The sequence below is a fragment of the Piliocolobus tephrosceles genome, chromosome 1, assembly GCF_002776525.5.
Source record: "Piliocolobus tephrosceles isolate RC106 chromosome 1, ASM277652v3, whole genome shotgun sequence".
In the NCBI taxonomy this organism is placed as follows: Eukaryota; Metazoa; Chordata; class Mammalia; order Primates; family Cercopithecidae; genus Piliocolobus; species Piliocolobus tephrosceles.
Genome location: NC_045434.1, coordinates 209,968,340 through 209,981,865, shown reverse-complemented (window position 1 = coordinate 209,981,865; position 13,526 = coordinate 209,968,340). Strand labels below are relative to the sequence as shown.

The following is a 13,526-nucleotide window of genomic DNA, read 5'->3' as shown; positions in this document are numbered from 1 at the left end:
ATCTCCTGACCTCGTGATCCGCCCGTCTCGGCCTCCCAAAGTGCTGGGATTACAGGCTTGAGCCACTGTGCCCGGCCCGTTACACCCCCTTATTTCCTCGCTTCTGTTCATTGCCACATCTCCAAGGTGCACCACCACTCTCTATTGTTTTGATGATTTTCAATGTCCAACAAACCACCCCAAACTCAGTGGCTTAAAAGAACAATCACTTGTTTGTATCTCATGGTCCTAGGGATGGATGAGGCTCAGCTGCATGACTGTCACTTGGGGTCTTCCATGTGGTTGTAGCCGGATGGCGGCTGAGTCAGGAGTCACCTGAAGATTTCACCCATGCCTCTTACCTGGGCTGCAATGGCCAGGACAGATGGAGGCTGGTCCATCGTGTCTCTCTGCATGTAGCCTCCTTGTGTGGCCAGCCTGAGTTCCTCACTGGTGATGGACTTCCCCACAGCAAGTGGTCCAAAGTGGAAGCTGCCAGTCCTCGTCTAAGAACTGGCCTGGCATCTCCTTCATCATTTTCTATTGGTTAAAATAGTAACAGGTGGCCAGACACAGCGGCTCATGCCTGTAACCCCAGCACTTTGGGAGGCTGAGATGGCCAGATCACCTGAGGTCGGGAGTTCAAGATCAACCTAAACAACACAGAGAAACCCCATCTCTACTAAAAATACAAAATTAGCCGGGCATGGTGGTGCATGACTGTAATCCCAGCTAATTGGGAGGCGGAGGTGCAGGAGAATCACTTGAACCCAGCAAACAGAGGTTGCGGTGAGCCGAGATCGCACCATTGCACTCCAGCCTAGGCAACAAGAGCAAAACTCTGTCTCAAAACAAAACAAAACAAAACAGTCACAGATTCCGGGCGCCATGGCTCACGCCTATAGTCCCAGCACTTTTGGGAAACCAAGGCAGGAGGATTGCTTGAGTCCAGGAGTTTGAGACCACCCTGGCCAACACAGCCAGACACGATCTCTGCCAAAAATAAAAACAAAAATATTAGCCGGTCCCAGCTACTTGGAAGGCTGGGGTGGGAGGATCACCTGCACTCCAGCCTGGGCAACAGTCAGACCCCGTAACAAAACAAAACAAAAATACTCACAGGGAATTCCAGATATAAGAGAGCAGAGGAATGGATTCCGCCTCTCCGTTGGGAACTACATGCATCTATAGAAAAGGAGAGAATTAGTGGCGACCGTCCTGAAGATGAATGACCTCATCCATTAATCAGAGTCTCTCCCAGAGGCAATGCATTATTGAGGCTGCTTTGAGCCATTCACTTCCAAGCTTCTTTCTTGTAGCTGGCGCTGTGAGCCACTGAGTCCTAAATCCGTGTTTGGTATCTGGATACTCAGTGCCGGACTTACTTTTCTGAAGATGACTCTGTGTGTGCTTTGTTTATTAACTCTGCTCCCCTCTCCTTCCTCTTGATACTGTGCTTTTTTTTTTTTTTCTTTTTTCTTTTTTGACATAGGGTCTTGCTATGTCCCCCAGGCTGGAGGGCAGTGGATCAATTATCCGCACACTGCAGCCATTTCTTGCCCTCAAGTGATTCTCCCGCCTCAGCTTCCCAAGCAGCTGGGACCACAGGCCTGTGCCACCACACCCAGCTAATTTTTTGGTATTTTTTTTGTAGTGACAGGGTTTCACCAGGTTGTCCAGGTTGGTCTCGAACGCCTGAGCTCAGGCGATCCTCCCATCTCAGCCTCCCAAAGTGCTGGGATTACAGGTGTAAGCCCCCGCATCTGGCCTGTGTTGAGTCTTCTAAGCCTCCCTTGACCTGTGGACCCTGCTCAATACCTACAGTGGCAGCGGGAGGTCTGCTGGAATTTCGTGGCTTTTTCCTACTTACAGGTTATCTGAAGTTTGTCGTGTTCTGCCTCCTAGTAATGCTGAAGGACTGAATCATGGATTCATTTGCATTTTTTGTTGACCTTATACGTTTAGGTGAGGACGCGTGCAAAGATTTTAACTCAGGTGGGCACCATTAACCTTGCTAGTACACTGTAGCTGTATTAGCTCAGACATCAAAGCATCCCTGGGATAAATTATTATCCCCTTTAGGTGGATGAATATCCTTGATAGATGGTGGTTGTCTTTCATGCTGGGAATCTTTAGTCGCCCATGCAGACCCCTCTCCATCCTTCCCTACCCTGCTCACCACTCATGAGGCTGACTTTTATGGCTTATGTTGGATTCAATGAATGGTGGTGAGCAGCAGAATATCAGCAGGAGAAAGAGAAGAGAGGGAGCTCAGGGTGTTTTTTTTCTGCCAGCTCTGACTTGCCATGCCACCTAGCGTTGGCACCTACCACTTCCCCAGCTCTCTCTGTGTCAGGATCCTGCATACTTAGGGGTGGCAATTGGGCTGTTAATGTTTTCCCTGGGCACAATTTTTTTTTTTTTTTTTTTGGGACGGGGTCTCGCTCTGAAGCCAGGCTGGAGTACGGTGGCGCAATCTCGGCTCACTGCAAGCTCCGCCTCCTGGGTTCAAGCAATTCTCCTGCCTCAGCCTCCTGAGTTTTACAGGCAAGCGCCACCATACCCAGCTAATTTTTGTACTTTTAGCAGAGACGGGGTTTCACCATGTTGACCAGAATGGTCTCGATCTCTTGACCTTGTGATCCGCCCACCTCAGCCTCCCAAAGTGCTGGGATTACAGGTGTGAGCCACTGTACCCAGCCTCCCTGTGCACAATGTCTAGTGGTTTCTCTCTCTCTGTGCCTTTATTTATTTTTATTTTTGGTATTTTTTTAGACAGGGTCTCACTCTGTCGCCCAACTTGGAATGCAGTGGTGTGATCATGGCTCATTGCAGCCTCCAATTTCCTGGGCTCAGGTGATCCTCCTGCCTCAGCCTCTCAAGTAGTTAGGACCACAGGCATGCACCACCCAAACTAATTTTTTATTTTTATTTTTTAGAGATGGGGTCTCACTGTGTTGCCCAGGCTGGTCTTAAACTACCAGGCTCAAGAGATCCTCCCATCTCAGCCTCCCAAAGTGCTAGGATAGCAAGCATGAGTCACTTCACCTGGCCTCTGAATACCTTTATACGCTGTGCCTACATCTTTGTAAACAGCCTTTATTAATGTTTCTTGAATTGTTATAATGTGAGTGTGCTATCGGTTTTTGACTAGGCTCTCACTGATACCTTTGTCATCATCATCATCATCACGGCCATCAACATGACCTCCACCACATGTTTTCAAGCTTGAGCTCGGTGGCTGTGCCTCCCAGTTACACCTGCTGTGCCTGCGGTTTGGACAGTTCTCATAGTTTGTTGGGGCAGGGCTGGTTGAGCTGAGCCCTGTGGGTGGGGGAGAAGGGAGTGTCCTAGGCCTGAAAATGGGGCAGGAGGAAGCCAGGGTGGCCACAGGATGGCTCTGCTAGGGACTTATTTTGAGGTAGCTCTTGGGGGCCTGTCACCCACCCTCAGCCACTAGCTCCCTCAAGGCTCCCAGGACATGCAGTCTAGGGGAGTGAGGGTGACTCACACATACCTTTCCACCGAGCTCTCCTTCCCTGCCTGGCTGCTCTGGCCCACAGCACTGGAGCTGGGCCATCAGAAGCTCGCATCTTCCTCCTGCTGGAGGGGCCAGAGTGGGTTCAGAGGCTCCAGACGGCCACGGATCAGGGAGCAGCTGGCCAGCCTCCAGTTCTCTCCAGGACAGAACAGCCCCCATGACCTGTGTCCTGACAGGGACAGGGAGGGCAGGCAGGGCCACTCAGAGGTGGCAGCCAACAAGTTCCCTTTCCCTAGTCGCTGTATTTAACCTGGGAAAGGCCCTAATTCACTCATTCATTCCACCAAGATTTACTGAATGCCTACTCTGCGCTAGATACTGAGGATACAGCAATGAACAAAAGAGATGAAATCCTTGTTTTGGGGGAGCTTCTGTTCTAGTGGAGGGGAGATGAACAATAACCCAAATCACTAGAGTGTTTTGTGTCTTAGAAGGTAACCATGCTGGCCAGGTGCAGTGGCTCACGCCTGTAATCCCAACACGTTGGGAGACCGAGGCAAGTGGATCACCTGAAGTCAGGAGTTCAAGACCAGCCTGGCCAACATGGCGAAGCCCCATCTCTACTAAAAATACAAAAATTAGCTGGGCGTGGTGGTGGGTGCCTGTAATCCCAGCTAGTCAGGAGGCTGAGGCAGGAGAATCCTTTAACCTGGGAGGCGGAGGTTACAGTGAGCCAAGACGGCGCCACTGCACTCCAACCTGGGGGATGGAGCAAGACCAAAAAATATATATATATACATATATATATAGAAGGTGCCCATACTTGCTAAGGAGGAAAATGAAGCCGAGCGAAGGGAGGAGCTGCTGGGAGTTGGGTTTTTAGAAGGAAAGAGCTCACTACTGAGGTGATGTTGGAACAAAGACTTGAAAGATATTTGTAAGGGAACAGGCCAGGCTAAGTGGCTCATGCCTGTAATCCCAGCACTTTGGAATCCCAAAGCTGGTGGATCACTTGAGCCCAGGAGCTCAAGGCCAGCCTGAGCAACATGGTGAAACCCCATCTCTACAAAAAATATAAAGCTTAGCTGGGGTGGTGGCATGTCCTATAGTCCCAGCTACCTGGGAGGCTGAGACAGAAAACTCGCTTGAGCCCAAGAGGTAGAGGTGGCAGCAGTGAGCCAAGATTGCACCCTTGCCCTCCAACCTGCGTGACAAGAGTGAAATCCTGTCTAAAAAAAAATACATATATATTTAAGGGCACAGGAGGGAGACCAGGCACAGTGTCTCATGCCTGTAATCCCAGCACTTTGGGAAACTAAGGCGGGAGGATCACTTGAGCCCAGGAGTTTGAGACCAGCCTGGGTAACATAGCAGCGAGACCCTTATGTCTATAAAAATAAAATAGGATTTAAAAGATGTTTAAAGGAACAGTGTTCCAGGAAGGAGGAACAGCCAGTGCAAAGGCCCTAAGTGTGTCTGAAACATCCAAGAACCAGAAGGTAGTGTTGGGGAGTGAAGTGAGTGAGGAGAGACGGGTAGGAGATGGGCTCAGAGAAGCTGTCAGGGTGCGACAGAGCACAGTCTTCCAGTGACGACGCGGACTCACTTTACTCCAAGTAAGATAGGACCCATGGAGTGTTTGTTGTTGTTGTTGTTGTTTATTTGTTTGTGTTTTTGAGACGGAGTCTCGCTCTGTCGCTCAGGCTGGAGTGCAGTGGTGTGATCTCGGCTAACTGTAACCTCTACCTCCTGGGTTCAAGCAATTCTCCTGCCTCAGCCTCCCGAGTAGCTAGAATTACAGGTGCCTGCCACCTTGCCCAGCTAATTTTTATATTTTTAGTAGAGGCAGGGTTTCACTGTGTCAGCCAGGCTGGTCTTGAACTCCTGACCTCATGATCCGCCCACCTCAGCCTCCCAAAGTGCTGGGATTACAAGCATGAGCCACTGCGCCCAGACAGCCATGGAGTGTATTGAGCCAAGGAGAATATGATCTGACTTTGATTAAGTGTGGCCATGCCTGTCTGGAGAGCTGGCCCCAATATCTGGCTTCTTCTGATTCTTTCCATCCTCTCCAGAGGGCTGCGTCCCAGCCCCAAGGGACTCCTCCTCCAAGCTTCTAAGTTTTAACAGTTTCAGCCTCTTCCCTTCATTGCCCTTGTCCAAGGACTGGGTAGCTACTTCCCGTAGTTTCTCTGTCTGTGACACTTAGTGTTTTCTCTTTGCCTTTTCAAGTTTTCCATATCTAGTTAACACTTTTATATAGTAAATTCTCTCTGTAAGAATAACTGGCATGGTTCCTGTCTCCAGGTGGGCCCTGGCTGCACTCTCAATGGTGGACCTCCAACTGTGAACAAGACTTTGTCTCTAGGTCTCGCTCTGTCACCCAGGCTGGAGTGCAGTGGTGTGATCATGGCTCACTGCAGCTTCAAACCCTGGGCTTATGCCATTCTCCCACCTCAGCCTCCCTAGCAGCTGAGACTACAGGTAGGTGCCACCACATCTGGCTAATTTCTGGGTTTTTTTTTTTTTTTTTTTTGGGTGGGGGCTGGTAGAGATGGGGTCTCACTATATTGCTGAGGCTGGTCTCAAACTCCTGGCCTCAAATGATCCTCCCACCTCAGCCTCCCAAACTGCTGGGATTACAGGTACGAGCCATCGTGCTGGCCTCAAGCAATGATCTTGAAGTTGGTTGCAAGGAAAATGCCTTCCCTGCATTTGTTTCCCAGGGCTGCTATAACAAGTGGCCACCAACTCAGCAGCTTCAAACAACAGAAAAGCATCTTTCATCATTCAGGAAGCCAGAAATGCAAAATCAAGATGCTGTCCAGGCCAAGCTGCTTCTGGGATTATACGGGAGATCTTTCCTGGCCCCTCCAGCTCCTGACAGCTCCAGGCGTTCCTCACCTCATATGTGCACCACTCCCATCTCTGACTCCGTCCTCACATGACCTTCTCTGCATCTCTGTGTCTCAAGTGTCTCTCTCCCTTTCTTTTATAAGGACCCCTGTCATTGGGCTTAGGACCCACCCTATATCCAGGATGATCTCTTCTCGAGATCTTTAATTTCATGATATCTGCAATGGCTTTTTATTCCAAATAAGGTCACACTCACAAGTTCCAAGAGGTGGGAAATGAATACACCTTTTTGGAGGCCACCGTTCAGTACATTCTTCAGTGCCTTGTCTGTTTCCCCCTCTGGGATGGAAGCTGCACAGGACATGAGCCATTTTTTACTTGGAATGGCTAGTGCAGGACTGGACACATGGAAGGAGCCTCCCCAAAGGTGTGTTGCCTGAGCAATGTTTACTACATTTACATATTTTGTGTTTACATGTTTTAATGCGTATTTTTAAAATCCATGTAAGGTTTTTTTGTTTTGTGCTTTTTGAGACAGGGTCTTGCTCTGTCACCCAGGCTGGAGTGCAGTGGCATGATCACAGCTCACTGCAGCCTTGACCTCCTGTGCTCAAGTGATCCTCTCTGCTCAGGCTCCCAAGTAGCTGGGACTATAGGCATGCACCACTATGTCTGGCTAATTTTGGGGGGTATTTTTTTTTGTTTCTTTTTTTTTTGTAGAGACGGGATTTCACCACGTTGCCCAGGTTGGTCTCTAACTCCTGAGTTCAAGTGATCCTCCCACCTTTGCCTCCTAAAGGGTTGGGATTACCGGTGTGAGCCCCCATGCCCGGCCTGTATTGAGTCCTTTAAGCCTCCCTTGCCCTGTTGACCCTGCTTATGACCTATAGTGGCAGCGGGAGGTCTGCTGGTATTTGGTGGTTTTTTCCTACCTGCAGATTATTTGAAGTTTTTTGGTTTCTGTCTCCTAGTAATGTTGAAGGAGTGAGTCATGGCTTCATTTGCATTCTTTGTTGAGTTTTTACATTTAGGTGAGGACGTGTGCAAAGATTTGAACTCAAGTGGGCGCCATTAACCTTGTTAGTACACTTCAGCTGTATTAACTCAGCCTTAGCAACAGCCCTAGGATAAATTATTATCCCCATTAGATGGATGAATATCCTTGATAGATAGTGGTTGCCTTTCATGCTAGGAATCTTGAGTTGCCCCTGCAGACCCCCTCTCCATCCTTCCCTCCCCTACTTAGCACTCGTGAGGCTGCCTTTTACAGCTTACATTGGATTCAACGATTGTTGTGGGGGGCAGCAAAATATCAGCAGGAGAAAGAGAAGAGAGGAAGCTCAGGGTGTTTTCTTCTGCCACACTGTAGTCCCTGAGGAGGGCCACACAGCGCACGTCCCAGCCGGGCATCGTTAACTTAAACTATGGTGTGAACACGGCCGCCTCTCACTCATGGGTCGCTGTGAACAGCAAACACACAGCACCTTGGATCCTGCAGATGTGCTGGTGGTGGAGAAAGGGGGGGAGCCAGCCATGCCTGGGGGCCACTCTCATGAATGGCGTAGAGTGGGGGCCACACGTGAGGACAGGAAGCATGAATGGCCGTCCCAGAACATCCACATGAGGGCTATTAATAGAGCCATCCCCGGAGAGGACGCACTGTGCTTGGGAGGGTCAACCAAGGAGCAGAGCCGGCTGGACCGGAAGAAGTCCTGTGACAGGTGGGAAGTGAGGGAGGCGCTGGCAGGCCACCAAAGGCCCTCTGTCTGTCTCCCCTCCTCGACCCTACTCCCCAGTGAAGGTGGCCACTGCCGCTCGGGCTCAGCGTTTTAGGCCCTCCGAGGCTGGTTGCATCCTCCTGGATGTGCTCAGTGACCCAGGAGCCATGTCCCCCCATTTAAAGGGCTGTGTAGAGCCTCATGAGGGGCTGGGAACATAGGCAGGGCATGACTGGGAAATCAGACAGGGCCATTGTGAGTTGAATCATGTCCCCAGAATTCATGTCCACCCAGAGCCTCAGTGTGTGACCTTGTTTGGAAAGAGGATCTGTGCAGATGTCATTTGTTAGGATGAGATCATACTGGATTAGGGTAGGTCCTGGTCCAATACGGCTGATGTCCTTGTAAGAAGAGGAGAGATGCAGATACAGACAGGCAGCGGGGAGGCCGAGTAAAAGCCAAGGCAGAGGCTGCAGTGGTGCATGTACAAGCCAAGGAACACCCCCGATTCCCAGCAACCCTGGAGGCTGGAAGAGGCAAAGACGGCTCCTCCCTAGAGCCCTCAGAGAAGGCATGGCCCGGTTCACACTGTGGTCTCAGCCTTTTGGACTCTGGAACTGTAAGGAGACCATTTCTGTTGTTTGAAGCCACCCACTTTGTGGTGTTTTGTTAGGACAGCCACGGTAAACGAACCCAGGCATCTTGTATTTGCAAAGGGTATTTGCTGTGGGCCTCACTGCGTAGGACGCGTAGTCTGCTTCAGATCTTTGAGAGACTTGGCCTCTCCTGGGGCAGCCCGTGCAGTGGTGATGCAGAGTCAGGGCCTGCATTCGGCCTGCGTGGGTTTGAATGTCAGTCTGGCCTCCTCCTAGAGGCGGCAGATTGAATCTCCAAAGATGGCCACGAGCTCCCCCAACCAACGTGCTCCTACCATGGGACACCGACACTCCTCCCATTGGAAGCAGAGTCCACGTTCCCTCCTCTTGAATCCAGATGGGCCTGGGCCTGTGGCAGAAGTGACGCTCTGTGACTTCTCAGACTAGGTTATAGCATTGAAGTAGCTTCCACTTTCCTCACCAGAGCACTTGCCTGGGAGCCCTGGGGCAACCATGGTGTGAGGAAGCCCAAAGCCAACCGCTGGAGAAGCCCTGAGACTCCATGAAGAGAGAGAAACGCCTGGCCAGTCCCCTCCTGTTCTGACTCCAGCCACTGTCTGACTTCAGTGGCATGAAAGACCCTGAGACAGAGCCACACAAAATCCCAGATTCTGGCCAGGTGCGGCAGCTCACGCTTGTAATCCCAGCATTTTGGGAGGCCAAGGTGGGAGATCACTTGAGATCAGGAATTTGAGACCAGCCTGGCCAACATGGCAAAACGCTGTCTCTACTAATAATACAAAAAATTAGCCGGGTGGGGTGGCACACACCTGTATTCTCAGCTACTGGGGAGGCTGAGGCAGGAGAATTGCTTGAACCCAGGGAGGCAGAGGTTGCAGTGACCCGAGATCGCACCACTGCACTCCAGCCTGGGCGATAGAGCAAAACTCCGTCTTAAAAAAAAAATCCCAAATTCCTGACCCATGGAAATTATGAGCGGGAATAAAGTGACTGTTGTTTTAAGCCACCAAGTAATTTGGGGCTAATTTGTTACATAGCAACTGATAGTGAATACAGGGGGTACCATGATTTCTGTTGTTTAAATGAGGAAAGTGAGGCATCCATTCATCCATTCAGCTATTTAGTGAGTGCTTGCTGTATGCCAAGCCCTGTCTGAGCACTGGGACCACAGCAGAAACAAGGAATACAGGACCCCTCATTCATGGAGCACGGGATACAGACAGGCTTAGTAATGGCTGAACTTTAATCTAATCTAATCTAATCTCTGATTCTGTGATCCTAACACCCAGGGCTTTCTCACCCTACAAAGAAAGTCCTCTGAGGCTGAATTCTTGTCTCTCACCCCAGCTTCTTCCTCCCGAGGAGGTGAGAGAGAGAACCGATCCCTTCCCATTGGAAGTTCAGCTCCATTCCTGGGGGGAAGAAGACAGACCGTGTTTTCCACCCCACGTTGCCCTCATTGTTAGGGTTTAGCATCGGGCACTTGGGCTCCCAGAGGAAGCTTTGAGGAGGGAGGAGAGTGGCAGGAATGCCCCAGGGTGTGAGCACTTGGGAAACGAAGCCCACCAAGAGCTTTTGCTTCCCACCCCAGCACCTACCGTGCTTGTCTTAATGGGATCACTTTTCTAGCATGACGTGAAGTAGCTTCAGATAAAACTTCAACCCTTATAGAGATCATATAAAAATGCCATTTGGGCTAGACATGGTGGCTCACGCCTGTGATGCCACCACTTTCGGAGGCCAAGGCAGGTGGATCACTTGAGGTCAGGAGTTCGAGAGCAGCCGGGCCAACATGATGAAACCCCATCTCTACTAAAACTACAAAAATTAGCCAGGTGTGGTGGCACACGCCTGTAGTCCCAGCTACTCAGGAGGCTGAGGCAGGAGAATGCCTTGAACCCAGGAGGCAGAGTTTGCAGTGAGCCAAGATAGCACCACTGCACTCCAGCTGGGCGACAGAGCAAAACTCTGTCTCAAATACACACACACACACACACACACACACACACACACACACATATATATATATATATATATAATTTGTTCATCATAAGTGACAGATGACTCCTGTTCTTGGGAGTCCATCAGCCTGTTTTTTTGTCTCTGACTCTGGGGTGAGGGTCATATTCAAGCCATTTCTTCAAGAACCATGCAACTCCCTGCTTGACTTAGATCCCAGTTCCAGCAGAGCTGTCTGCTGTGCTCTGAGAGCGAGCAGTTCCTTCTGTCTGGGTGAGTTTTTAAGTTTCATGCCCACAGGCTGGTCTCTGTCACCAAGACAGGTCAGCCGTTCTCAGCCTCCAAAACAAACAAGAATGAAGAAGACTATTTATTTATTCATTTATTTATTTATTTCAGAGACAGCGTTTTGTTCTGTCACCCAGGCTGGAGGGCAGTGACATGATCACAGCTCACTGCAGCCTCAAACTCCTGGGCTCAAGTGATCCTCCCACCTCAGCCTCCTGAATAGCCAGGACTACAGGCATGCAGCACCACAGCCAGACAAGTTTTTTATTTTTTTGTAGAGATGGGGGTCTCCCTATGTTGCCCAGGCTGGTCTTGAACTCCTGGGCTCAAGGGATCCTCCTGCCTCAGCCTCCCAATATGCTGGGATAATGGGCATAAGCCACCGTGCCCGGCCAAAGGGAGCTTTAAAATCATCCAGAGCAACTTCCACAGGCAGCTGCATAAGCTGCGGGACCCGCCGGACGTCAGAGCCACCGTGGCGTTCCCTCTGGGCTCTGTCCATACACTCGGCGGCCACCCCGAGTCACCAAGGACAAGGGTCCTTCCCTCAGAACCCTGTCCCGCAACCTGGTCAAGAACGCCAAGAAGACCATCGGGCGCCAGCATGTCACTCGCAAGACGTACATCCCCCCAAGCTGGGAGCACCAGGGCCAGCCACCCGCTGAGGACCAGGGGACGAGATCTCAGTGTCAGAGGAGCTGGAGCCCAGCACGCTGACCCCGTCCTCAGCTCTGAAACCCTCAGACCACATGACCATCAGCATCCTGGTGGAAGAGGCTTGCTGCCGCGACTACCAGCACCTCGGGCTGGCACCCTGAGCGGCAGCCTGAGCTGGGCCAAAGCCCTTTCGCATTTCTCTGGTCAGCCGCATGTTGACCACCATCTGCCACAGCTACCCGGGGCTGCTGGTTGTGTCCCGGGGTGTCCAGGACAACGCCCTGCAGTGGGTGTCGCGCTGCTACCGCCAGAACTGCTTCCCCATGGTCTGCTGGTGCAGTGGGCAGTCCAAGGCAGTGCTGCTGCACTCTGGGGGCCTGCAGGGCAGAGGTGTCCTCGGCCTCTTCAAGGCCCAGAACGCACCTTCTCCAGGCCAGTCCCAGGTGGACTCGAGCAGCCTGGAGCAGGAGAAGTACTTGCAAGCTGTGATCAGTTCCATGCCCCGCTATGCCAATGCATCGGGATGCAACGTGCTTAGCAGCTTCTCCTCAGCCCACATGGGCAGTCACGTTCCCAGCCCCAGAGCCAGGGTCATCACACTGTCCAACCCCATGGAGACCTTGCCCTCCAGATAGACTGCACCCCAAAGTAAGTGGGGCAGTGTCCAGACCAGTGGGTGCAGCAGTGGGCTTGGCGCCGATATGGGCTCCTGGCTAGCTGGCAGAGATACACTGGCCCCACCCCAGGCAACAGGGCTCCCCTGCCTACCCGGGCTTCCTGTGGCTGCAGTGAGCAGCCGTCTACATCCTCGGGAACAAAGCCCAGCTCAAGGGTGTGCAGCCGGACCCCCTGCGGCAGTGGGAGCTGGTGCCTGTTGAGGATTCGAGGCACAGCAGGTGAAGGCCAACTTCAAGAAGCTGCTGAAGGCATGTGTCCTGGGCTGCCCCGCTGCTGAGCCCGGCCCAGCCTCCTCCCTGCTCTCGCTGGAGGACTTGGAGCGGCTGACCCCAATCCGCAAGCTGCTGCAGGTGTCAGTGCTGGTGGTAGAGGTCCTGGATTCAGACTCCTCCGTGCTGGTGGGCCTAGAGGATGGCTGGGACATAACCACCCCGGTGGTATCCTTGGTGCAGCTGCTCTCAGACCCCTTCTACTGCACGCTGGAGGGCTTCCGCCTGCTGGTGGAGAAGGAGTAGTTGTCCTTCGGTCATCACTTCAGCCACTGCGGGGCCCACACTCCAGCTGGGCAGAGCAGCAGCTTCACACCCGCCCTCCTGCAGTTCCTGGACTGAGTAACACCAGACCCATCTGCAGTTCCCCCCAGAGTTTGAGTTCAGCCAATTCTACCTTAGTTTCCTCGGCTGCCACCATATGTCCCGCTGTTCTGGACCTTCCTGCTTGACTCTGACTCTGAGCACATTGAACTGGGGATGCTGTACCAGGAGAAGGTGAAATGCAGGGGCCAGCTGCTGTGCAGGTCTTTGTGGGACAAAGCCTTCTTTGACGTGAAGACAACAATTTGCGCTTACAACTTCTGTACCCAGGATAGGCCCTCGGCCCAGCAGTGGGTGGACCGGATCCAGAGCTGCCTGTTGGACGCCTGAGCCTCCCGGCCCTGCCCAGCTGCTCTGCTTCTAGTTGTTACTGACCGCTAGGGGCGGGCAGGGCCGCCTCAGCCATCTTTACTGCCCCAGCCCTTGACAATATTGAGGCCCCGAGCCCCCAGCACATGGCGCATACAGCCCCCGTCCCTGCCCCACCCCGCCCCACCCAGCTGGCCCTAACTTATTTTGGGGTCACAGCTGAGCACTGTCCCTGGAGGTGGCCAAGGCACAACCCACAATGGGCCTGTCAATAGTCCAGCTTGGTCAGCGTGTGCTGGTCCAGCCAGCCGGCTGCCGGCGAGTTGTTTCTGGAACCAGAGTCTATATAAACAGAGAGCTAAGGCCAAATAAATCAACAAATAAATAAATC

At 52.1% G+C, this 13,526-nt stretch overlaps 1 pseudogene; it reads left to right on the top strand.

Moving 5' to 3' along the window:
* The first annotated feature begins 7,768 nt into the window (after nucleotides 1-7,768).
* LOC111526328 lies at nucleotides 7,769-13,156 on the top strand (annotated as a pseudogene).
* Nucleotides 13,157-13,526: the final 370 nt, after the last annotated feature.